Source organism: Bufo bufo, chromosome 4, assembly GCF_905171765.1.
Source record: "Bufo bufo chromosome 4, aBufBuf1.1, whole genome shotgun sequence".
Lineage (NCBI taxonomy): Eukaryota > Metazoa > Chordata > Amphibia > Anura > Bufonidae > Bufo > Bufo bufo.
This window is the reverse complement of record NC_053392.1, coordinates 409,354,494-409,381,339: the sequence shown is the minus strand read 5'-3', so window position 1 is coordinate 409,381,339 and position 26,846 is coordinate 409,354,494.

The window sequence follows — 26,846 nt, the reverse complement described above, 5'->3', positions numbered from 1 at the left end:
CCATCTCCACACTATGTCACCTTGCCACTCTGTGGTATCCTCCTGCTGCTGCTGCCATATCCTTACTATGTCACCTTGCCACTCTGTGGTATCCTCCTGCTGCTGCTGCCATATCCACACTATGTCACCTTGCCATTCTGTGGTATTCTCCTGCTGCTTCTGCTGCCATATCTACACTATGTCACCTTGCCACTCTGTGGTATCCTCCTGCTCCTGCCATATCCACACTATGTCACCTTGCCACTCTGTGGTATCCTGATACTGCTGCTGCCATCTCCACACTATGTCACCTTGCCACTCTGTGGTATCCTGATGCTGTTGCTGCTACTGCCATATCCACACTATGTCACCTTGCCACTCTGTGGTATCCTGATGATGCTGCTGCCATCTCCACACTATGTCACCTTGCTACCCTGTGGTATCCTCTTGTTGCTGCCATATTCACACTATGTCACTTGCCACTCTGTGGTATCCTCCTGCTGCTGCCATATCCACACTATGTCACCTTGCCACTCTGTGGTCTCCTGATGCTGCTGCTGTATCCACATAATGTCACCTTGCCACTCTGTGTTCTCCTGATGCTGCTGCTACTCTCATCTCCACACTAGGTCATCTTGCCACTCTGTGGTATCCTCCTGATGCTGCGGCTGTCGCCACCTCCAGACTCTGTCATTGTGCCATTCTGTGGCCTCCTCCTGATGCTGCTGCTGTTTCTGCTACCTCCACAAACGCTTCTGTTTTGTCCCCATTCATTGTCAATGGGGACAAAACGTAACTGAACAGAACGGAATGCTCCAAAATGCATTCCGTTCCATTCTCATACCGGAGAGCAAACCGCAGCATCCTCCGGTTTGCTTTCTATCCTGGGGTGTGAAGCCCCAATGCAAGTCAATGGGGACGGATCAGTTTTCTCTGCCACAATAGAAAACGGATCCGTCCTCCATTGACTTTCAATGTAATTCATTGGCTATGTTAAAGATAATACAACCGGATCCGTTTATAACGGATGCAGATGGTTGTATTTTCAGTAACGGAAGCGTTTTTGCTGAACCCTGCAGGATCCAGCAAAAACGATAGTATGAAAGGAACCTTAGGGTACTTTCACACTAGCGTTTAAGTTTTGCGGTATTGAGTTCCGTCAAAGGGGCTTAATACCGAAAAAAATGCTTCAGTTTTGTCCCCATTCATTGTCAATGGGGACAAAACGTAACTGAACAGAACGGAATGCTCCAAAATGCATTCCGTTCCATTCTCATACCGGAAAGCAAACCGCAGCATCCTCCGGTTTGCTTTCCATCCTGGGGTGTGGATCAAGACAGATCCGTCATGAGCCCCAATGCAGGTCAAAGGGGACGGATCTGTTTTCTCTGCCACAATAGAAAACGGATCCATCCCCCATTGACTTTAAATGGAGTTACTGACGGATCCGTCTTGGCAATGTTAAAGATAATACAACCGGATCCATTTATAATGAATGCAGATGGTTGTATTATCAGTAACGGAAGCGTTTTTGCTGGACCCTGCCGGATCCAGCAAAAATGCTAGTGTGAAAGTACCCTTACATAATTACCTTTTTATGCTCCCAGTAATAATGCCAACTATTGTGCCCGCTTCAAAATAATAATGCCCTCTTTGCCCGCTAGTGAAAATTTGACAGTAATGATAACCTCTTTCTGCCTCAACACAGTAATAATATCATCTTGCACCCTCCACACAATAAAGTGACACCTTTCTGTTCCCTACAAAATAATAATACATTTGATTTGATGCATTTGGGCAAACTATAGCAGCTATGCTTATAGTAAAATTACTTTCCTGCTTATTTGGAACACATACTAAGAATTAGAGGAACACTACAGACCACATTATGTATAAAACATACAACAATTGTTACCAGCACTCATTTTCTGCTCTTGAATGGAGATTATTTCAGTAGAGATGGCCTTGCGGTTTGCCCGGCGGTCGTTTTGCGGCGAACTTTGTGTGTTTGCGATTCGCCAAACATGCGAACATATGGAGATATTCGCGCCCGCCATATTCTTTTACATTGTGAATAGAGTTGAGCGAACACCTGGATATTCGGGTTCGAGAAGTTCGGCCGAATTTTTCGGCACTAAAAAGGCTGTAAAACAGCCCAGGAAAGAGCTAGAGGGCTGCAAAAGGCAGCAACATGTAGGTAAATCCCCTGCAAACAAATGTGGATAGGGAAATGAATAAAAAATAAATAAAATAAAAATTAACCAATATCAATTGGACAGAGGTCCCATAGCAGAGAATCGGGCTTCACGTCAGCAGAGAATCAGTCTCTTCATGCCATAGCAGAGAATCTGGCTTCATGTCAGCAGAGAATCAGTCTTCATGTCATAGCAGAGAATCAGGCTTCACGTCACCCACCACTGGAACAGGCCACTGTCACACATTTAGGCCCAGGCACCCAGGAAGAGGAGAGAGGTCCCGTAACAGAGATTCAGGCTTCATGTCAGCAGAGAATCAGTCTTCATGTCATAGCAGAGAATCAGGCTTCACGTCACCCACCACTGGAACAGGCCACTGTCACACATTTAGGCCCAGGCACCCAGGCAGAGGAGAGAGGTCCCGTAACAGAGATTCAGGCTTCATGTCAGCAGAGAATCAGTCTTCATGTCATAGCAGAGAATCAGGCTTCACGTCACCCACCACTGGAACAGGCCACTGTCACATATTTAGGCCCAGGCACCCAGGCAGAGGAGAGAGGTCACATAACAGAGATTCAGGCTTCATGTCAGCACAGAATCAGTCTTCATGTCATAGCAGAGAATCAGGCTTCACGTCACCCACCACTGGAACAGGCCACTGTCACACATTTAGGCCCAGGCACCCAGGCAGAGGAGAGAGGTCCCGTAACAGAGATTCAGGCTTCATGTCAGCAGAGAATCAGTCTTCATGTCATAGCAGAGAATCAGGCTTCACGTCACCCACCACTGGAACAGGCCACTGTCACACATTTAGGCCCAGGCACCCAGGCAGAGGAGACAGGTCCCGTAACAGAGATTCAGGCTTCATGTCAGCAGAGAATCAGTCTTCATGTCATAGCAGAGAATCAGGCTTCACGTCACCCACCACTGGAACAGGCCACTGTCACACATTTAGGCCCCGGCACCCAGACAGAGGAGAGGTTCATTCAACTTTGGGTTGCCCCGCAATATAATGGTAAAATGAAAATAAAAATAGGATTGAATGAGGAAGTGCCCTGGAGTACAATAATATATTGTTAAGGGGAGGTAGTTAATGTCTAATCTGCACAAGGGATGGACAGGTCCTGTGGGATCCATGCCTGGTTCATTTTTATGAACGTCAGCTTGTCCACATTGGCTGTAGACAGGCGGCTGCGTTTGTCTGTAATGACCCCCCTGCCGTGCTGAATACACGTTCAGACAAAACGCTGGCCGCCGGGCAGGCCAGCACCTCCAAGGCATAAAAGGCTAGCTCTGGCCACGTGGACAATTTGGAGACCCAGAAGTTGAATGGGGCCGAACCATCAGTCAGTACGTGGAGGGGTGCGCACAGGTACTGTTCCACCATGTTAGTGAAATGTTGCCTCCTGCTAACACGTTCCGTATCAGGTGGTGGTGCAGTTAGCTGTGGTGTGGTGACAAAACTTTTCCACATCTCTGCCATGCTAACCCTGCCCTCAGAGGAGCTGGCCGTGACACAGCTGCGTTGGCGACCTCTTGCTCCTCCTCTGCCTTCGCCTTGGGCTTCCACTGGTTCCCCTGTGACATTTGGGAATGCTCTCAGTAGCGCGTCTACCAACGTGCGCTTGTACTCGCGCATCTTCCTATCACGCTCCAGTGTAGGAAGTAAGGTGGGCACATTGTCTTTGTACCGGGGATCCAGCAGGGTGGCAACCCAGTAGTCCGCACGCGTTAAAATGTGCGCAACTCTGCTGTCGTTGCGCAGGCACTGCAGCATGTAGTTGCTCATGTGTGCCAGGCTGCCCAGAGGTAAGGACAAGCTGTCCTCTGTGGGAGGCGTATCGTCATCGTCCTGTGTTTCCCCCCAGCCACGCACCAGTGATGGGCCCGAGCTGCTTTGGGTGCCACCCCGCTGTGAACATGCTTCATCCTCATCCTCCTCCACCTCCTCCTCATCCTCGTCCTCCTCATCCTCCAGTAGTGGGCCCTGTCTGGCCACATTTGTACCTGGCCTCTGGTGTTGCAAAAAACCTCCCTCTGAGTCACTTCGAAGAGACTGGCCTGAAAGTGCTAAAAATGACCCCTCTTCCTCCTCTTGCTCCTGGGCCACCTCCTCTTCCATCATCGCCCTAAGTGTTTTCTCAAGGAGACATAGAAGTGGTATTGTAACGCTGATAACGGCGTCATCGCCACTGGCCATGTTGGTGGAGTACTCGAAACAGCGCAACAGGGCACACAGGTCTCGCATGGAGGCCCAGTCATTGGTGGTGAAGTGGTGCTGTTCCGCAGTGCGACTGACCCGTGCGTGCAGCAGCTGAAACTCCACTATGGCCTGCTGCTGCTCGCAAAGTCTGTCCAGCATGTGCAAGGTGGAGTTCCACCTGGTGGGCACATCGCATATGAGGCGGTGAGCGGGAAGGCCGAAGTTACGCTGTAGCGCAGACAGGCGTGCAGCAGCAGGGTGTGAACGCCGGAAGCGCGAACAGACGGCCCGCACTTTATGCAGCAGCTCTGACATGTCGGGGTAGTTGCGAATGAACTTCTGCACCACCAAATTCAGCACATGCGCCAGGCAAGGGATGTGCGTCAAACCGGCTAGTCCCAGATCTGCAACGAGATTTCGCCCATTATCGCACACCACCAGGCTGGGCTTGAGGCTCACCGGCAGCAACCACTCGTCGGTCTGTTGTTCTATACCCCGCCACAACTCCTGTGCGGTGTGGGGCCTGTCCCCCAAACATATGAGTTTCAGAACGGCCTGCTGACGTTTACCCCGAGCTGTGCTGAAGTTGGTGGTGAAGGTGTGTGGCTGACTGGATGAGCAGGTGGAAGAAGAGGAGGAGGAAGCTGAGTAGGAGGAGGAGGAGGAGACAGGAGGCAAAGAATGTTGCCCTGCGATCCTTGGCGGCGGAAGGACGTGCGCCAAACAGCTTTCCGCCTGGGGCCCAGCCGCCACTACATTTACCCAGTGTGCAGTTAGGGAGATATAGCGTCCCTGGCCGTGCTTACTGGTCCACGTATCTGTGGTTAGGATGACCTTGCCACAGATGGCGTTGCGCAGTGCACACTTGATTTTATCGGACACTTGGTTGTGCAGGGAAGGCACGGCTCTCTTGGAGAAGTAGTGCCGGCTGGGAACAACATACTGTGGGACAGCAAGCGACATGAGCTGTTTGAAGCTGTCTGTGTCCACCAGCCTAAATGACAGCATTTCATAGGCCAGTAGTTTAGAAATGCTGGCATTCAGGGCCAGGGATCGAGGGTGGCTAGGTGGGAATTTACGCTTTCTCTCAAATGTTTGTGAGATGGAGAGCTGAACGCTGCCGTGTGACATGGTTGAGATGCTTGGTGACGCAGGTGGTGGTGTTGGTGGTACATCCCATGTTTGCTGGGCGGCAGGTGCCAACATTCCTCCAGAGGCGGAGGAAGAGGCCGAGGCGGCGGCAGCAGCAGAAGAGGCCAAGGCGGCAGCAGCAGAAGAGGTAGCAGGGGGAGCCTGAGTGACTTCTTTGTTTTTAAGGTGTTTACTCCACTGCAGTTCATGCTTTGCATGCAGGTGCCTGGTCATGCAGGTTGTGCTAAGGTTCAGAACGTTAATGCCTCGCTTCAGGCTCTGATGGCACAGCGTGCAAACCACTCGGGTCTTGTCGTCAGCACATTGTTTGAAGAACTGCCATGCCAGGGAACTCCTTGAAGCTGCCTTTGGGGTACTCGGTCCCAGATGGCGGCGGTCAGTAGCAGGCGGAGTTTCTTGGCGGCGGGTGTTCTGATTTTGTCCACTGCTCCCTCTTTTGCTACGCTGTTGGCTCGGTCTCACCACTGCCTCTTCCTCCGAACTGTGAAAGTCAGTGGCACGACCTTCATTCCATGTGGGGTCTAGGACCTCATCGTCCCCTGCATCGTCTTCCACCCAGTCTTGATCCCTGACCTCCTGTTCAGTCTGTACACTGCAGAAAGACGCAGCAGTTGGCACCTGTGTTTCGTCATCATCAGAGACGTGCTGAGGTGGTATTCCCATGTCCTCATCATTAGGAGACATAAGTGGTTGTGCGTTAGTGCATTCTATCTCTTCCACCCCTGGGGAAGGGCTAGGTGGATGCCCTTGGGAAACCCTGCCAGCAGAGTCTTCAAACAGCATAAGAGACTGCTGCATAACTTGAGGCTCAGACAGTTTCCCTGATATGCATGGGGGTGATGTGACAGACTGATGGGCTTGGTTTTCATGCGCCATCTGTGCGCTTTCTGCAGAAGACTGGGTGGGAGATAATGTGAACGTGCTGGATGCACTGTCGGCCACCCAATTGACTAATGCCTGTACCTGCTCAGGCCTTACCATCCTTAGAACGGCATTGGGCCCCACCAAATATCGCTGTAAATTCTGCTGGCTACTGGAACCTGAGGTAGTTGGTTCACTAGGACGTGTGGCTGTGGCAGAACGGCCACGTCCTCTCCCAGCACAGAACGGCCACGTCCTTCCCGTTCACCACAATTTTGAGAATGGCAAATTTGGGAATAGTTTTTCAACCCAGACCAAAAACTGTGCTTTTACGGTCACTACAAATAACTTGACCAGCTAAAACAGTACAGATTTGGTTGAATAGAAATGTGAGGCCTATTTTTTTTTGTGCTGTGTGACAGGTATACGTTTAATCACCGAATTAGACTTGTATCTGCACGGTAGCGTGTGTGTTAAGTTTTTCTGAATGACACTATCAGCACCTTGAATCTAAGATATCCTTTTTGGGATAGATTTCAAGTAGGCCTGATATAGCATAGACTACTTATTTTGAGAATGGCAAATTTGGGAATAGTTTTTCAACCCAGAACAAAAACTGTGCTTTTACGGTCACTACAAATAACTTGACCAGCTAAAACAGTACAGATTTGGTTGAATAGAAATGTCAGGTCTATTTTTTAGGCGCTGGGTGACAGGCTCAACTTGCCCCTGATGTAGTATATGGCAAAAAATAACCACACTATTGATGGTTAAATGCACTTGGGTGACACAGGCTCAGCCTGCACCTGATGTAGTATATAGCCAAAAATTAACCACACTGTTGATGGTTAAATGCACTTGGGTGACACAGGCTCAGCCTGCACCTGATGTAGTATATGGCCAAAAATTAACCACACTGTTGATGGTTAAATGCACCTGGGTGACACAGGCTAAGCCTGCACCTGATGTAGTATATGGCCAAAAATTAACCACACTGTTGATGGTTAAATGCACTTGGGTGACACAGGCTCAGCCTGCACCTGATGTAGTATATGGCCAAAAAATAACCACACTGTTGATGGTTAAATGCACTTGGGTGACACAGGCTCAGCCTGCACCTGATGTAGTATATGGCCAAAAAATAACCAGACTGTTGATGGTTAAATGCACTTCGGTGACACAGGCTCAGCCTGCAGCTGATGTAGGATATAGCAAAAAATAACCACACTATTGATGGTTAAAAGCACTTGGTGGTAGCTTGTGCTGGCGCACCATAAGCCACATAATGGCCGCCGATCACCCCAGAAAAAAGTGATATATAAACGCTCTGGGCAGCCTAAAAAAAGTGAGCAATTCGATATTAGCACTTCAATGATCCACAGCTGGAGATCGATCACAGAATGAAGTCTTTTGGAGGAGTTAATCTGCCTAATCTCGCCCTAACGTCGCAGCAGCAACCTCTCCCTATGCTTGAATCAGCAGAGTGACGTGCAGCGCTACGTGACCCAAGCTTATATAGAGGCGGGGTCACACGCTGCACTCGCCAATCACAGCCATGCCAATAGTAGGCAAGGCTGTGATGGCCTCTTGGGGCAAGTAGTATGACGCTTGTTGATTGGCTGCTTTGCAGCCTTTCAAAAAGCGCCAAGAAAGCACCGAACCCGAACCCGGACTTTTACGAAAATGTTCGGGTCCGTGTCACGGACACCCCAGAATTCGGTACGAACCCGAACTATACAGTTCGGGTTCGCTCATCCCTAATTGTGAAGACTTTTGACCAATGACACAGCCATCAGGTGGTACAGGACAGCCAATTGAGACATTTCAGCACATGGACATACCCCCTACCTTATAAATAAACCTGATCTGGCCGCCATTTTACATTCAGGGTTTTGCCAGTGTAGGGAGAGGTTGCTGTGTGGAGCAGGGACAGACTGTTAGTGACACCAAACGCTAGCTAATAGGGCCACAAAAGTCCTTTTAAGGACTGGTATAGGTGTGCTATCGATAGGTGTGATACACAGAGGGGTGCGATGTACTTGTTATAATTTTACTTTTATAATGAGTCAAAAACACATAGATCTATATAGTGATCACCTGGAAGTCAGGGGCCTAGGGGCTAGGGGCTTACTAGGGCCATTTTTATATAGGGTAAGGTTCCGGACGTGGTCGCTCTTATCAGGGTGGGGGGTCTGTGCTTAGGCTATCAGTGCTAGAATAGCACCCCCCTGTAGGGCAATATCAGGGACAGTTCTTTGCCCACCCTGTCCTTCAATACCACATCATCATCTAGCCCAGGGATAGATGTTTTTTGCTTTCCCACCGGGATTCATGGATGTGGACTGGAACCCCCCGGATTGTGGTAGGACATATGGTTTCTGATTTGGTGCCGCCGAGCACCTGATTTAGTGCCGCCGAGCACTTGTTATTGCCTACCACATCTATACTTTTTGCTTAACTTTAATAATTTCATTTATTTTCATTTTGAGGGATATCTTTTCTATTCACATGTCCACAAAATGGGTCCGCATCCGTTCTGCAATTTTTCGGAACGGGTGCAGACCCATTCATTTTCAATGGGGCCGGAATGTGCTGTCCGCATCCGCATTTGCGGATCCGCACTTCGGCATCCGTGCTTCCGTTTCCGAAAAAAAATAGAACATGTCCTATTCTTGTCCGCAATTGCAGACAAGATTAGACATTTTCTATTATAGTGCCGGCGATGTGCGGTCTGCAAATTGCGGAATGCACGTGTTAATGGACCCTCATAGTAACATTATTAAAGGTTACGTTTTATCTTTATGTATATTCTAATGGATTGCCTTCCTTGTACAATGTTATAATATACTTTCTATGTTAGAAAGTATATTATAATGCATTTGTATTGTGCGGCAGTTGTGTGCGGTTCTGCTGTGATACTGCAGGTATATAGAGGGACAAGCGTTATTGGAACAAATAATTTCTACTGGTGTGATATACCAGTCGCCCCCCAAAAAAACTGATTGAAGCGGGGTGTTAAATACCAATATACTTTCTTTATAGTGCATTTGGGTACTGCATAGTGCATTTGCGCATGCGCGTACGCCAAAATTATATTGCCGATATTTCGCATTGAAAAAAATTATGAATGGAGATCGCAAATTCGAATAATACATCTGGTATGTCACTGTCCATGTTGTGGGACTATTTGTGCACTTCTAGTAATTATTTCTTGGCTGCAAATATGAGCTGAAGGTTTTTCAGGTTCGCCTGCCTGCGGTTCGCGAACATTTGATCGTGTTCGCGTGATCGCGTTCGCAAACCGTCCCGGCAGATGTTCGTCCATCACTACATTTCAGCATCTATCTTATGCTGTTAAATGAATTTCAATTTGAAATGCCCTCTCCCCCCACTATATTAAAATTTATAATATAACTGTAAAAAAAAAATAAAAAAATCACGATCCCACAACAATTCTGCTGATAACTTCCTCTGGTCTGTGAAGTCCCTGGCTCGATGAAGATGGTTTAATGCATCTCTTAAAGGGGCTGTCCCATGAAAAATATTCTACAGTTTTCAAACTAGCACCTGGATTACATGTAATAAAAATGTAGCATATCCAAGGAGTTATTTAATAAAATGTATCTGTGTCGCACCACCTTCTATTTGTTCTCTTTCTAATTTCTTTGCCTGGCTCAATGAGAAGGCCGCACATTTCATCTTTCAACTGCCTCATGAGCTGTGATAGGGAGAGCTAAGACACGCCTCCTGAGCTGCAGCAGAAAAGACTTCCCCCTTAGCTGCCAGCTTGATATTAATTTAGTAGAGCAATGAATGGTGAGATCTCTGGATCCATGTGAGGTACAGGGCTGGTTCTAGCTTTGTTAGAAAGAGATTGTCATGCTTGTCATGTACTATATGATGTCTGATTTTCATGTTTTACATTAATCATGGGATATCCCCTTTAAGTACTCTGCGTGGTGTTTGTGTATTGTAGGCCAAAGGCTTCCTGCTTGCCATATGGCTCTCTGCTCTGCAATGATTTCTATAACTACATCTTGAGGACATGCAATCTGGCTGTCACGGCCTTTGCTGTGTGCCGTGACACTTGTGCCATGCTTGCGGTTGCCGGTGGCAACGTGTTACTGTTTAGGCATGTGGTGGCAGTGTCTCGGCTTTGGCTGTGTGCGCCGTGACATGGTTGCCATGCATGCCGTTGCCGGTGGCAACGTGTTGCGTGTTTGCTGGTGTGTGCACTTCCCCTTTAAGTTGTAGCCTCCCTCTGTCTGGAAGGGTTAACTCCCTGACTGGGTGTGGCCACTAGGGTTTTATCCCCTGTGGCTCTCTGGCTGGAGTGAAACTGATTGAATTAGGGTTGTTATATACCAATAATACACTTTCTATATAGTGCATTTAGGTAGTGCAGCATTTGGCTGCGGTTTTGCTGCGTTACCGCATCTACACAGAGTGAAATACAACATTTGAAGAAATAATTTCTACTGGTGTGATTTACCAGTTGCCCCCCAAAAAAACTGATTGAAGCAGGTGTGTTATATACCAATAATATACTTTATAGTGCATTTAGGTAGTGCAGCATTTGGCTGCGGTTTTGCTGCGTTACCACATCTACACAGAGTGAAAAACAATATTTGAAGAAATAATTTCTACTGGTGCGATTTACCAGTTGTAGGTTGTGGTGGCTCACTAGCAAGTAGTTACGGTATGGTGCTACAAGCTCATATAGAGGGAATCCCCCCACCCTCTCTTAAAAGGCAAATGTAACAATAGAATAATGAGCGGGCACTCATATACTTGGCAACCAAATTGACATATGCAGAAAATATTTATTAAATCCCCATAAAATACAAGTAATAAAATTTATAAGAACAATGTAGCAATACTATACAAAATTACAATCACATATATTGTGGTAGATATGATCGATACTATATTCGATAAAAGTATATTCAATAAAAATATTTGATAGATTGAATGGTAGAAAATTCAATGTTGGAATATTCGATAGAATATTCTATAGAATATTCGATACCACTCAATAGTGTCGATAAATTCAATAATATATATCACACCAGAAACTTCAAGTATTGTCCAGATCTTATATATGCTGTTATTTGGGAAAGAGAAGGTATTTTCTTCTAGAGCTCTATCCCAATTTGGGAAACTGAATGTCACTGAAAATGTTGTAGGTGTATTCACTGGGAGTGCAATATGTTCATAAAGTGTCCACAGGAATCCTGATAATGTGAAAAGTCTCTTATAGCATATCCTTTTAAGGTCGATATAAGCTTTGAATCGAAGAATAAATCGATATTTGGCTTACCGTCTAGCGTCTGCTGTCTCCCTATTGCTTCAATGGAGCTTTAAATATTTGCCGGCTTATTCAGTCGCTCCATACAGCAAGCTGGTTTAGATTTCGCGGGAGTTCCAAAGATCGCGGGAGTTGCTACTCTGTTCTGCAATTTCCTTCGGTGTAGCTTTCGACGATAAGAATAGTTAATCCTTTACTGTAGAAATTTTCTTCTGTATGGCCATGCAGTATTATCAGAGGTTTTTCAATGCAGGTACATCACTTGTTTCACCATACGCGTTACGGGTAGATTCACTCTCCCTTCCTCAGTGGTCGAGAACCACTGAGGAAGGGAGAGTGAATCTACCCGAAACGCGTATGGTGAAACAAGTGATGTACCTGCATTGAAAAACCTCTGATAATACTGCATGGCCATACAGAAGAAAATTTCTACAGTAAAGGATTAACTATTCTTATCGTCGAAAGCTACACCGAAGGAAATTGCAGAACAGAGTAGCAACTCCCGCGATCTTTGGAACTCCCGCGAAATCTAAACCAGCTTGCTGTATGGAGCGACTGAATAAGCCGGCAAATATTTAAAGCTCCATTGAAGCAATAGGGAGACAGCAGACGCTAGACGGTAAGCCAAATATCAATTTATTCTTCGATTCAAAGCTTATATCAACCTTTAGAAGGATATGCTATAAGAGACTTTTCACATTATCAGGATTCCTGTGGACACTTTATGAACATATTGCGCTCCCAGTGAATACACCTACAACATTTTCAGTGACATTCAGTTTCCCAAATTGGGATAGAGCTCTAGAAGAAAATACCTTCTCTTTCCCAAATAACAGCATATTTAAGATCTGGACAATACTTGAAGTTTCTGGTGTGATATATATTATTGAATTTATCGACACTATTGAGTGGTATCGAATATTCTATCGAATATTCCAACATTGAATTTTCTACCATTCAATCTATCGAATATTTTTATTGAATATACTTTTATCGAATATAGTATCGATTATATCTACCACAATATATGTGATTGTAATGTTGTATATTATTGCTACATTGTTCTTATAAATTTTATTACTTGTATTTTATGGGGATTTAATAAATATTTTCTGCATATGTCAATTTGGTTGCCAAGTGTATGAGTGCCCGCTCATTATTCTATTGTTATATTTACCAGTTGCCCCCCAAAAAAACAGATTGAAGCAGGGGTGTTATATACCAATAATATACTTTCTATATAGTGCATTTAGGTAGTGCAGCATTTGGCTGCAGTTTTGCTGTGTCACCGCGTCAACACAGAGTGACAAACACTATTTGAAGAAATAATTTCTACTGGTGTGATTAACCAGTTGCCCCCCAAAAAAACTGATTGAAGCAGGGGTGTTATATACCAATAATATACTTTATAGTGCATTTAGGTAGTACAGCATTTGTCTGCGGTTTTGCTGGGTTACCGCATCTACACAGAGTGACAAACACTATTGGAACCAATAATTTCTACTGGTCTGATTTACCAGTTGCCCCCCCAAAAAAACTAATTGAGGCAGGGGTGTGAAATACATTCTTCCACAAATACTGCTCTTCTATAGGGACTTTTGTCACAGGGTCATTTTGAAAATTACAGGCATAGGAAGAGAAGGCCATTCCACAGGGGTGGTAGGGGTCGGCCAGGTGCACCAGGCCGGAGCCTAAGTGGGAAGTTGGAGAAGGTACGTGCGATTACCTGAAAGGACGAACCAGACTTGGTTGACTGGCTCACTCAGCCTTCCGCTTCTGCACCCTCCTCATCCTGTCTATCTGCACCCTCTTCACTCTCTGCTGTGTGCACCCCCAAAGACACCACCACACAGTGGCGGATACGGGGGGGGCAACGGGGCAATTCCCCCCCCCCCCGAGCTGGCGGCGGCGGGGCACAGGGAGATAAGCGCATTGTGGAAGCGCTCATCTCCAGTCATCTGTATCGCCGTCCTCAGGACAGCAATACAGATGACTGTGCTGAGGCAGGGGAGGGAGAGGCGTGTCCCTTTCCCTTCCTCTGATAGGCTGCAGGCACTAGTGCCTGCAGCCTATCAGAGGCCGGCGCAGGCGGCGTGATGGCGTCATCGCGCCGCCTGAGCCGTACAGCGCGGGACACAGGCCGGAAGAGGCCTGCATCGCATCGCTGACATGGAGGTAAGTATGTGGGTTTTTTTTGTTTTTGTTTTTATATATACAATACTTTTACTGGCACATGGGGGGGGGCTGTTATTGCTGGCACATGGGGAGGGGGCTGTTATTGCTGGCACATGGGGGGGCTGTTATTGCTGGCACATGGGGGGAGCTGTTATTGCTGGCACATGGGGGGGCTGTTATTGCTGGCACATGGGGGGGGCTGTTATTGCTGGCACATGGGGGGGGCTGTTATTGCTGGCACATGGGGGGCTGTTATTGCTGGCACATGGGGGGGCTGTTATTAATACTGGCACATGGGGGAGGCTGTTATTAATACTGGCACATGGGGGGCTGCTATTAATACTGGCACATGGGGGGCTGCTATTAATACTGGCACATGGGGGGCTGTTATTAATACTGGCACATGGGGGCTGTTATTAATACTGGCACATGGGGGGCTGTTATTAATACTGGCACATGGGGGTCTGTTATTAATACTGGCACATGGGGGTCTGTTATTAATACTGGCACATGGGGGCTGTTATTAATACTGGCACATGGGGGCTATTATTAATACTGGCACATGGGGGGGCTGTTATTTTTTTATTTATTTATCTTTATTAATATATCAAAACATATTAAAACGAACAAGAAAACTAAGTAAACACTCCACATATTCAATATGTTTTCCCCTTATCCCTATTACCCCCAGACCAACCCCCCCTGCCCCCCACCCTGAACCTGTGAGGCGTCCGCACTCCTCTCCCCCCCTGCCCCCCCCCCCAAAAAAAGGGGGCAGAGAGAGGGGGGGAGGGGAGAGAAAAGAAAAAGGAGGGGAAAAAAAAAAAAAGGAAAGAGAAAGTTTTATAAGTTATTACAATCAGTCAGATCTTCCAACCGCCCCATATCTTACTCCACGTCTCATCCACATCTCTCTGCCTATACAGAATTTGCTCGTAGTTTTTTACCTTGTTGACTAAATTTATCCATGTATTTAATTCTGGACTGTGCCGAGCAAACCAAGTCCGACTAACCAAAATTCTAGCTAGCAGCAATATCCTGCCTAAGGGGGGGGGGGCTGTTATTAATACTGGCACATGGGGGGGGGCTGTTATTAATACTGGCACATGGGAGGGGGGGCTGTTATTAATACTGGCACATGGGAGGGGGGGCTGTTATTAATACTGGCACATGGGGGGGGGCTGTTATTAATACTGGCACATGGGGGGGGCTGTTATTAATACTGGCACATGGGGGGGGCTGTTATTAATACTGGCACATGGGGGAGGCTGTTATTAATACTGGCACATGGGGGGGCTGTTATTACTGGCACATGGAGGGCTGTTATTACTGCCACATGGAGGGGGCTGTTATTACTGGCACATGGGGGGGTGTTATTACTGGCACATGATTGGGGGGGTTGCTCTTGTTATTGGAACATTATTGGGGGCACTATAGGGGCATCTACTGAGGCCACAAAGAAGGGGTATTTTATATGGGGTGCTCTGTACAGTACAATTTTATACTGGGACACATTATGGTGAGTACTATGAGGAAGGGGGGAGAGGAGTACTATGGGGTCATATAAAGGGGGCATTAAGAAGGGGTATTTTATACTTGCAAATTATGGGGGACACTGAGGGCATCTACTGGAGTATTTTATACTGGTATATTATGGGGGGCACTAGGAGGAAGGAGGGTGTGGAGCACTATGGGGGCATTTACTGGGAGCACTATATAGGGGTATTTTCTACTGGTACATTATGGGGGCACTATGGGGACATTAGCTCACCTGGGGCATTACAAGGGGGTATGTTTTGCACATTATAAGGAGAATTATTTCTACTTGGGGGGAATTATGGTGGGCTTTATTACTCCCCTATGGTATGACCCCCTAGTAGCAGCACCAGCCTCTCCCTGCTCTGCTATCCCTCTGCCCCTTCTCCAAATCCTTATTATGAAATCTTTCTCATTAGGATAAAACACATCAGCTCCGCCGAGCCCCCCTGTCAAAGTGTTGAAGTGGTGTCCGAGATCCCCAAGGGCCAAGCCAAGTAATTGTAAGTTTTCATGTGGAATATGTTTGTTATACACATATAGCATACACTTTGCCACACAATCGTTAATTTCTAACGATAATTTGTTTTCCCTTAGTCCTAACAGCAGCACAGATGGGGTTAACTGCCCCCCGTGGACTGGTAGGACCGGCGGAATTTTTAATGAGCCCAAAGAAGAACCAATGAACAAACTCCAGCTCCCCTAAAGGGAGGGGTTCACCCCCCAGCCCACCGTGTCTATAACAAGAATGTACTTAGGGCGGGAAAATTTGTGTGCTGCTGTTAGGACTAAGGGAAAACAAATTATCGTTAGAAATTAACGATTCCCTTACGTCCTACCAGCAGCACAGATGGGGAGATAGCAAGAAGAATCCCCTAGGGAGGGTCATCATGCCTGGCAGAAGTAAGAACTGTCTGCCCAAAGACCGAAAACTCTGCTACCTTAGCATCTATTCTATAATGAGAGATGAAGGTTGATTCAGAGCTCCAGGAAGCCGCCTTACAGATCAACTCTAAGGGGAGAAGGCTTCTCTCCGTAACAGAGGTTGCCACGGCCCTAGTAGAATGGGCCCTGACAAACTCCGGAGGATCTAAAGATTGGGACATAAAAGCTTCTCTGATTGCTTCCCTGACCCAGCGACTAATAGGAGCTTTAGACGCTTTATGGCCTTTATACTTACTGGCAAACAGGATGAAGAGGTTCTCATCTATCCTGAACTCTCTGGATCTATCCACATAGACCTGGAGGCATCTCAAGATGTCCAGTGGATGTCTAACTGGAGCATCAGAGGAGGAGGTGGAGAATAATACAGGTAGAGAGATTACCTGGTTAATATTTTGAAAGGTTGGAACCTTAGGTCTAAAATAAGGTAGAAATTTTAGAAGGACTCTGTCCTGTAAAAAAATGATATATGGATGTATTGCAGAGAAAGCTTGCAGCTCGGAGATTCTCTTGGCTGAGGTTATAGCCAGAAGAAAAACTACTTTAAGAGTTAAGAGTTTAAAATTTGCCTCCTCCAAAGGTTCAAAGGGGGGAGATGCTAACCCCTTGAGAACCACTGATAGGTCCCATTGGGGAACGGGTTTTAGTATTGTAGGCTTCAATCTTTCAGCTCCCTTAAGGAAGCATTTGATGAGCGGGTCCTGTGAGTATGGTCTGTTGAGACAGGCCGAGATGGCAAAGACTTGAACCTTCAGGGTAGATGGGGAGAGACCTTTATCTAGTCCATCCTGAAGGAACTGTAATATTGCAGGAAGGGGCGGATCTGCAGACGCCACCTGGTTGGAACTACACCATGACGTGAAGATCCTCATAATCCGGGAGTAGGCCTTTTTCGTAGACTCTGCTCTGGAATGCGACAGGGTTCTCAGGACCGACTCAGAGAGCCCTCCCACTCTGGGAAGGGACTGATCAACCTCCAGGCTGTCAGGTTGAATCTGTGCAGATCTGGGCAGAGGTGAGTGTCCCACGACACCAGGGTCTGCTCCGGGGGGAGTCTCCAATATTGTCCCCGACTCATCTAAATGAGCTGGGTAAACCAGGATCTCCTGGGCCAAAATGGTATGATGACGGATTTTCATCAATACCCTCTGTATCATGGAAAAGGAGGGAAGATGTAAGCCAGCCTGAACCTCCACGGTATCGTCAGAGCGTCTATCGCCAGGGGGTTGTCCTCCCTGTATAGGGAACAGAACCTCTGTACCTTGGCGTTGAACCTGGTTGCCATGAGATCCACCTCTGGCATGCCCCATCTGTGGACTAGCTGCCTGAAGATCTCCGGATGCAGTGACCACTCCATGGTCGGTAAGCCGCGACTTAGGCGATCCGCAATGATGTTGAGGGAGCCTCGGATGTGAGTGGCAGATAGATGGGATAGGTTCAGCTCTTCCCACCGCAGAATTACCCCGATCTCTGAAAGAAGGGGTAAGGATCTTGTGCCTCCCTGCTTGTTTATATAAAGCACCGCAGTCATGTTGTCTGACTGGACTTTCACTGCCTTGCCCCGGATCTGAGGGGCGAAGTGGAGAAGGGCTAGCCGGATAGCACGCATCTCGCAGAGATTCGAAGAAAGATGCCGCTCCTGAGGAGACCAAGATCCCCGAACTGGGTATCCATCTAAATGGGCGCCCCAGCCTACAAGGGACGCGTCTGTTGTCAATATGAGCCAATCTGGTTGGGTCATAGACTTCCCGCTGGCAGATGGAACCACCATCTGAGGGAATTCCGGGTTTGGTTGGATAGGGAGCACAGGGAATCTAGCCCCACAGGGCTGCCGTTCCATTTGTCTAGGACCTCCGATTGAAGAGGACGGAGGTGCCATAAAGCCCAAGGGACTGCATCCGCAGCCGCTGACATGAGCCCCAGCATCTTCATGAGAGTCCGGATGGAGACTCGCCGTGGGACAGAAAGGAACCTCGCCAGGTCCTGAATCCGCGCTCCTCTTTCTGGTGTCAACTGAAGGGACATCTCCAGAAAATCGACCACGAATCCTAAATAATGGATTGAAGTCGATGGGCTCACATTCGACTTCTGCCAGTTGACGATCCAGCCTAGGCAGAGCAGAAAGGAAATTGCGACATGAAGATGATGAGTAAGTATTGGGACTGAAGCCAATCGTCCAAGTAGGGAACAATGGTCAGTCCCTGAAGTCTCAGAGCTGCCACCACCGACACTACCACCTTGGTGAAGATAAGAGGGGCAGATGAGATTCCAAAAGGGAGGGCGGCAAATTGAAAATGCCTGCGCACTCCTGAAATCTGGACCGCAATCCTGAGAAATTTCCGAGAGGAGGGGTGGATCGGGATGTGGAGGTAAGCATCCTTGAGGTCCAGAGTAGCCATCACGTCTCCAGGGCTGAGGATTTGGCTGACTGACCTTATGGTTTCCATCTGGAACCTGGTTCTCCTTACGAATCGATTGAGAAATCTCAGATCTATGATCATCCGGAGATCTCCTGTTTTCTTGGGCACCAGGAATACTGGAGAATAGATCCCTAGACCCCTCTCCCCTGCCGGTACCTCCTCCAGGGCTCCCTTGGAAATGTAGTCCTGAATATAGATCCTCTGTTTGGCCGGCAGAAAACTTTGAGTGGCGATGAATTTTTCTGGGGGGAGACAAACGAGATCTATTAGATAACCGGCAGAAACTATGCTTTGAACCCAGGAGTCTGAAATTTCCTGGTCCCATACATGTTTGAAATGGGAAAGACGACCCCCCACGGGAAGTTGGGGGAGGGGTACGGGAAAATCCAGAGGCGTAACGACAGGGGCAGCAGGGTTTAACCAAGAGCCTCTGAGAGGCCCATAGTCAGGAGGGTTTTGCCTCCTTGGTGGGTTTGCGGGAGCGTCTCGAAAATCTTCTAGACTGCCCCCCCCCCCAATCTCTACGCCTGGCCTGCTGTCCGAATCTGCCTCTGCGATCTTGCCTGCCACGAGCCCGAAAGGGCTGTTGAGGGAGACTCTTCCCCTTTTTATCGGAGAGTCCCTCCATGATGTTATCTACTTCCGAACCGAACAATCGGTCCGGTTCGAAGGGGAGCCCACACAAATTGTACTTAGAGGCGTTATCCGCATTCCAGGGTTTCAGCCATAGAGGTCTTCTGGCAGCCGACACTAGTGCCATTGTCTTGGCTGCCAACTTCAGCTGTAACTGGGACGTGTCACATAAGAAGTCCATGGCCAAGTTAACTGATTTAAATGCGTCCAGGATATCATCCCGGGAGACACTCTGGTCGACATCTGTTTTGGATCTGGTTCAACCTGGCACGCAAAAAGGAAGTGACCTCCGTGGCCGCAATAGATGTTAAGGCCGAGGCTGCGGCCGCCGAGTAGCTCCTTCTCAGGGTGCACTCTGCCCTCCTATCGAGAGGGTCCTGCAGACTAGACCCATCGTCCGCAGGGACCAGAGTGCGCCTGGACAATTTGGCTATAGCCATGTCCACCTTGGGAATGGAACCCCATGATTCCACCAAGGGTTTGGCAATCGGGAACATCAGTTTAAACCTTCTGGTGAGGACTGGACCTTTTTCCGGTTTTCTCCATTCTGTGCGCATCACAGAAAGAAGGGTCTCATCCGCCTTAAAGACACGCTGCGTCCAACAGGCGGGATCGGAGGACTCCCCTATGTCAACATCATGGTCCCCCGACCTGATGGACTTCAATAACTTCTACGTCTTTTCGGGTGGGAAAAAACACGAAGTTGATTCTTCCTCCTCAGAGGAAGATGACCCCACTGAGAGGGGCGTGGGTCTGTCAGTAGGGGCGGCTACTTCCATCGGCATCTGGGAGGGAATCGGTAGCCTCTCATTCAGTAACCGCACTACCCCCTTGATGGAGTCATCTACATACGTCTTCGCCCACTGGTACATGTCTTGCATAGTGGGTTCCGTGGTGGTACCGGAACGGCAACTGTCACACCTGGAGTAGGGACAACTGTCGTCTAAGGGCGTGTTGCAGTCATAACAGGCCAGGTGTTTCCTCTTGGCCGCAGACTTCCGCTGCTGATCTGACTCTCTAGGAGAAGCCATCACTGTAATGAAAAGAAGAGATTAAAACATCCCTAAGCCAACGACAGGGAGTTTAAAAACCACCAACACTTGGAAAAATTAGTGGCTGAAGAAATTAGTCAGAAAAGACAGAGAACTCTCAGTCAAGCACAAAGGGACTCTGGAGCTAGCTTGTTAAAGCAGCGCAACCAGAGACAGAATGATGGGACCAGGAAGCTTAAAAAGGAAAAGCTCCGCACTGTGGGAGTGACGTTCCAGGGGGAGGGATTGCAATAGGAAATCCCTCCCCCTGGAACGTCACTCCCACAGTCTATGAGAATGCAGACTTAACTTAATATGAACCTTATAAGTGTAGTGATAAAAGGTATACCCCCCCTGTGAAAAATGATCCGGCCGGTAGCCTCTTTAGAATTAGAAAGCGCCGCCGGCCGGAACAGAGAAACCGGAAGTGACGTCGCTGCCGGCCGCGCGTCACTTCCGGTCATGGCGGTGCCCATGCCACGCCGGAATCGGAGCGCCTGGAAAGAGCGCTGCACCGCCAGCCACAGGAGGGGTGCGCAGCACCAGGCAAGGTACCGCACTACCTCCAGATACTCGGGCCGAAAGGTCTGATGGGGGAAAAAATAAAAAAGCGCAACCATAAGCGCAACCGACAGTAGCTAATCTAGAGTGACAGGAGACAAATGAGGGATTAAGAAACCCCTATTAATAATACAGCCTCCTGTTCCCCCAAGAAAAGGGGAGAGAACTCGCCAGTCCACCTGTCCAAAGGACAGAAAAAAACACGGTGGGCTGGGGGGTGAAACCCTCCCTTTAGAGGAGCTGGAGTTTGTCCATTGGTTCTTCTTTGGGCTCATTAAAAATTACGCCGGTCCTACCAGTCCACGGGGGGCAGTTAACCCCATCTGTGCTGCTGGTAGGACGTAAGGGAATATACAGTATACCTCTACACTGTGGAGTCTGTTCTATAAGCACCATTGTTTTGTGGCGGCGGACAGAAAATAATCTGGAAGTGCCCCTCCCGAGACCAGGCTCTGGATCCGCCGCTGCCACCACCACCATATCCCCTCCGCTCGAGTCAGAGGAATTATTTTCCCATCCATTACTAGACCTTACCGATGCACAGCCATTATTGGTATCGGATCAAGAAGAGGAGGTATCCACGGTCGTCACCTAGCAGTCTGACGACAGTGCCCAGATCAGCCCAAGGAGGGTGGTCCCCGCTGTTGCTGCCTACTCCAAGATCTCTAATGTCAGTGGTGGTGAAGGTTACGAATCCAATGATGACGTGTCGATGGACGTGCCCACAAGAGAGGAAGAGGAGGGGAGTTCAGAGGGAGAGACAGGGCAGCAGATAGGGCGGAGAAGGAGGAGTAGCAGCAGAACCTACAGTGCACAGGAGGCAAAAAGCAGACTGCTAATGTATCTGGAACGAGCCATCCACCATGCACGGTCACATCTGGTGCTCCCAGGACGCCGGCACATGGCTTCGCAATGTGGGCTTTTTTTAACGTATCCGCTGCTGACAATAGTGTTGCCATCTGCAGCCTGTGCTGTCAACGCATAAGTCGCGGTAAGCCCAATACTCACCTAGGGACGACCGCCTTTAGAAGGCACCTGGCCTCCCATCACCGAGCCTAGTGGGAGCAACACAGTCAGAACCCACAAAGCCACACTCACTGCGCTCCCCGCCCTGCCTCTTCTCCTTCTTCTCTCTCCTCAGTTGTCTTCCACTCCATCTTCCACCGAGCAGTCGTCGCGTTCATCTGGCAAAAGGCAGGCTTCCTTGCCCCATATGTTCGCAATGGAAGGTCCCCGGAAGGAAATATTTCTCCCAGAAGGGCATCCCAGAGCTATATGGCCATTTTCAGCTGCAAGTTAATGTATCTCTGGCACACAGTGTCGGTGCCAAGATACGTCTGACCACAGACACATGGTCTAACAAACACGGGCAGGGAAGGTACATAACTTTTACTGCCCACTGGGTGAACCTTCTGATGGCCGTCAAGCATGCAACCCGTGGCACCCGTTTAGATTTGGTGTTACCGCCACGGATTTCATGCAGGCTGGCCTCTTCTTCTCCTCCTCCTTCTCCTCCATCCTCCGTCTCCTCCTCGGCTGACTCCTCCTTTTCCACTGCTACCGCCTCTTCTGCTGCACCCCCAAGCTCCCCCGAACCTATTCGACTTGCCAGGTGAGATGTTGCCATGCTGTGCTGCGTCTGTTGTGCCCGGAAGCCAAGAGCCACACCAGTCTTGCACTCCTTTCAGCTTTGCGGTCACAGGCCGATCAGTGGCTAACCTTGCTCAATTTGACAGTTGGTAAAGTGGTGTGCGACAACGGTGCCAATCTGCTGAGCGTGCTGAAACAGGGCAAAATGACACATGAGCCGTGCATTGCACACGTCCTGAACTTAGTCATGCAGCGATTCTTTGCCAAATGCCCCAGGGTCCAGGACGTCTTGCAGCAGGCCAGTAAAATCTCTGGCCATTTTAGAAGATCTTACATGGCCATGGCTCGCCTTGCTGACATTCAGCGGCGACACCACTTGCCCGTCAGACATCTTATTTGTGACTGCCCGACGCGCTGGAACTCCACCTTGTGTATGCTTGATAGGCTGCTTAATGCAGCACTTCCAGGCCTTGCTTCAAGAAATTCTGCATTCTGCTTTTGCGGGCACTGGCAGAGGAATTTCCACTCACAGAGAAACAGTTGTGGGTACCATTCCAATAGCGCATGCAAGAAGAGGGCGGTTTGAAGATGTGTTGGTGACTTCGGATATGAGATCATTCTTGCAGCCAACCCATCGACAGGCGTCCTCCGGATCCAGCCTCAGGGAACGCCAGACCGACAGGTGTCCGACTACATCGGGTTAACGGCCGGTGTGGACGCTCTGAGAAGCGATGAACCCCTGGACTACTGGGTGTGCAGGCTTGACCTGTGGCCAGAGCGGGCACACTTTGCCATGGAACTGTTGGCTTGCCCCTCGTCCAGTGTGCTGTCCGAAAGGACATTCAGCGCAGCAGGGGAGTTTGTGACCGATAAGCGCACTCACCTAGCTCACGACAGTGTAGACTACCTCACATTTCTAAAAATGAATGAGACATGGATCTCTGAGGAATTCAACACATGTGACGAGTCAACCACGTTTGATTGAATTTCCTCATGACAGCCCACAAATATCCACCACCACCCAGAACAAATCATCGTCCCTGTCTTAGGTAAATACAGCGGCATAAAAGGCCTTTTATGTCCGTTGAATGTCTATTTTTTGGGGCCTGAACAGCCAACAGTTACATTTTTATTCTGTGACCGCCTAATGTACCTCCAGCCACAGAATCCAAAGTTCTTTGCTGTCAGGTGAATGCCAATTGGCTAATTTTTGGGGCCTGTACTGGCCTACAGTTACATATTTATCCTGTGAACGCCTAATGTAACTACAGCCACAGAATCCAAAGCACTTTGCTGTCAGGTTAATGCCTATTATCTAATTTTTGGGGCCTGTACAGGCCGACAGTTAAATTTTTATCCTGTGACCGCCTAATGTACTCCCAGCCACAGAATCCAAAGTTCTTTGCTGTCAGGTGAATGCCTATTGGCTAATTTTTGGGCCTGTACTGGCAGACAGTTAAATTTTTATCCTGTGACCGCCTAATGTACCTCCAGCCACAGAATTCAAAGTTCTTTGCTTTAAGGTGAATGCCTATTGCCTAATTTTTGGGGCCTGTACTGGCCGGCAGTTACATTTTTATCCTGTGACCGCCTAATTTACCTCCAGCCAGAGAATCCAAAGTTCTGTGCTGTCAGGTGAATGACTATTGCCTAATTATTGGGGCCTGTACTGGCCAACAGTTAAATTTTTTATCTCTAGCCACATAATCACACCCTTGTCTCACTCCTCTGCCTCTCATTATGGTGGCGTATGAACCGCATTCACCATAAGGACCTTCTAATGTCACAGGGTCATGTGACTGTGCCCCTCACCCCATACTGTACCCCCTTAAACCCTGCATTGTGCCCTCTTACCACACCCTGTGCAGTGCCCCTAGTCATTCCCTGTACTGTGCCCTCTTATACTCTTTTATCCGGTCACTGTATGGCGGTGTTATCCGGTCACTGTGCAGAGGTGTTATCCGGTCAATGTATGGCGGTAGTATCCAATAAGTGAATGGCCATTACTGTATTCCTTTCCCTGCCCATGCCATCCTTTTTCAGACCTGGCATGAGCGGGAAAAATATGCAGATTGCACTGCTGAGGACCTTTGTGCCATAATCTGTGTCACAAATACGCCTAACATAGACGTATTTCTAGATAATAAATGATCACCTAATTGTATTATCATTCGGGTGTAGGGCTAATATCTTTCCATTATATAGATTATAGTGTATTATACTGTGCCCTGTATTTCCCAGTAGAAAATGATCCTTGGGAAGCACAGTCCTCATCCCTGACCAACAGAACCAGTTAGCGCTCTGTCAGTACATGGCAGCCTCCCCTCTCCATCATGCTGCTCCGATGTGTACTGGTGCTTATTCTTACACTAGGGCTGGGTTCAAATCCTATATTTTTGCCATGGATTTAATGCATACCAAAAATATATGCGTTAACAGATGCCTCAGACTGATGCTGTACAGTGGCGTCCGTTCACCATACAGTTCCATGGTAGAAAAAAAAATTATGTTAACGTATGCATTTCTTTAATAGACTCTGCAGGATACAACAACGTGGAGTCCTGCACATTTGTATACATCAAACCGATAGGAAATAAAAATTTTCTAGGCTCCAGCACGGCACATTTTTGAGTGTTTCCCTTTTAAGACGCATAAAAATGACCCCTGATTAAAATACATATTTTTTGTGGGAATTTTTGCCAATGATCCCCCTCTGGTATATCACTGTCCATGTTGTGGGACTTCTATTTGTGCACTTCTAGTAAGTGTTTGCTGGCTGCAAATATGAGCTGAAGGTTCGCCTGCCATTAAAGTGAATGGGGCCTGCCACAAATTTGCGGTTAGCGAACATTTGATAGCGTTCACGAAATCGCGTTCGCGAACCATCCCGGCCGATGTTCGTCCATCACTACCTGGAAGAGATAAGGGAGAAGGAGGCTAATGAATCGAGAAATTGGAGGAACTGTCAAGTTCGGTGGAGGAAGCCTGATGATATGGATTTGTTTCACAGCCAAAGGCGTTGGATACGTCACTAGGATCGATAGTGGTCTCAATGTAGAGCTATATGTGAGTATACTACAAGACAAGTTGCTTTGTACACCTGACTACTATGGGTATGAAAAGGATGACATAGTGTTCCAGCAAGACAACGACCCAAAGCATATATCGAGATTGGCAAAGAAATGGTTCAATGACAATGAAATAGAGGTGCTGATTGTCCCCCACAGTCCCCAGACCTCAACCCAATTGAACACTTTTGGGTAGAGTTGAAGAAAAAGCTGCATTTTTAACCAAGTAGACCAACATCAGGAACGTGTAGAAGAGACTTGGGAACAGATTTTGGTCGGGAGATGCTTGACTCTGTTTAAGTCTACTTTCACACTCGCGTTTTGGCTTTCCATTTGTGAGATCCGTTCAGGGCTCTCACAAGTGGTCCAAAATGGATCAGTTTGCATTCTGAATGGAAAAGGATCCACTCAGAATGTATCAGTTTGCATCAGTTTAGTCTTCATTCCGCTTTGGAGGTGGACACCAAAACGCTGCTTGTCTGTCTGATGAAACTGAGCCAAACGGATCCGTCCTGGCACACAATGTAAGTCAATGGGGATGGATCTGTTTTCACTGACACAATCTGGCACAATAGAAAACAGATCCGTCCTCCATTGACTTTTAATGGTGTTCAAGACGGATCCGTCTTGGTTATGTTAAAGATAATACAAACGGATCCGTTCTGAACGGATGCAGATGGTTGTATTATCTGAACGGATCTGTCGATGACGGATTTGCACAAAACGCGAGTGTGAAAGTAGCCTAAGAGCATGCCCAGAAGGATTGAGACAGTGTTGAAAGCCAAAGGTGGATTTACAAAATACTAAATAAAAATAATAAAAATTAAACTTTTGAATTTTAGGAGCAAAACAGGTACATGACAAGAATCTGCATAACTAATCATATGATAAATAGTTGCAAGTCCAATTTATGTATGAGATAACCAAGATGATTGTCTATAAAATGATGGTATTTGAAACAAAATATCTTTTTAAATTATTTGCAGTTTAACCCCTTTGTGCTTTATGTTTGCTATATTGGTCATATGTGCACGGGCATGCATGGAGTGGATTCACAAGCCCACAAACAATGACTGGAATCAGAGAAAATGCTGATCCTGGTCATTTAACTATCTGAGCAGTTAGGCAATATCTCTTGATATTGACCGATTACTTCCCCCACGGCAAAATCGCTGGGGTTCCGTTGCTGGCT